This window comes from Primulina huaijiensis, chromosome 3 (genome assembly GCF_012295235.1).
Source record: "Primulina huaijiensis isolate GDHJ02 chromosome 3, ASM1229523v2, whole genome shotgun sequence".
NCBI lineage: Eukaryota > Viridiplantae > Streptophyta > Magnoliopsida > Lamiales > Gesneriaceae > Primulina > Primulina huaijiensis.
In genome coordinates, this window is record NC_133308.1 from 22664965 (window position 1) to 22665886 (window position 922).

A 922-nucleotide genomic window follows, 5' to 3' on the forward strand; every position below is an offset into this window, starting at 1 on the left:
TGCCCACCAATGATCACTGGCATCGGTATACAATACCAGATTATCCTCATCTTGAGGAATAGCCATTTTTGGAAGATTCTTACAAATCTCCTTTAATTGGCATAGTCCTTTTGTGTGTTCATCTGTCCATATAAATCTAGCATCTTTTTTCAATAATGGACTAAAGACTTTCCTGTGTTTTGCTAGGTTTTTAATAAACATCTCAGCAAAATTAACAACTCCTAAAAAACTTTGAAGTTGCTTCTTGTCGTTGAGTCTTTCTGGAAAATTCTGCACTTTTCCCACTATGTTTTCTTGCAGAATAATTCCTGATTCATCGATTTCAATTCCGAGGAATTCAATCTTCTTTGTTGCAATGACTGCTTTCTTTTCAGATAAGACCAGTCCTTCTTTTTTACAGACATTGGAGAAAATCTCCAAATGCTTAACATGTTCATTCATATCTTTAGATGCTATTAAAACATCATCAATATAAACAAACATAAACTTAAAATAATCTTTAAAAAGATTATCCATTTTTCTTTGAAATATCTGGGGTGAATTAGCCAATCCCATTGGTAATACTTCCCAAATATAATGTCCCTGAGGTGTAGAGAAAGCTGTGAATTTCTTACTTTCTTCTTGCATCCTAATCTGGTAAAATCCAGACTTACAGTCGAACTTAGAGAATATCTTGGCGTTGCGTATGCAACTTATTAGATGTTCTCTACTAGGTATAAAATACCCATCAAACTCCAGAATCTTATTAATTTCTTGATAATTAATAACTAATCTGGGTTTTCCTCGTTTTATCTCACCATGATTCCTTACCAGAAAACCTGGACTACTATATGGTGACATTCCTGCTTTGATTAATCCAAGGTCCAAATGTTCCTTGATTATAATCTGCATATCCCTTTGGTCAATGATATTCATTGGGATA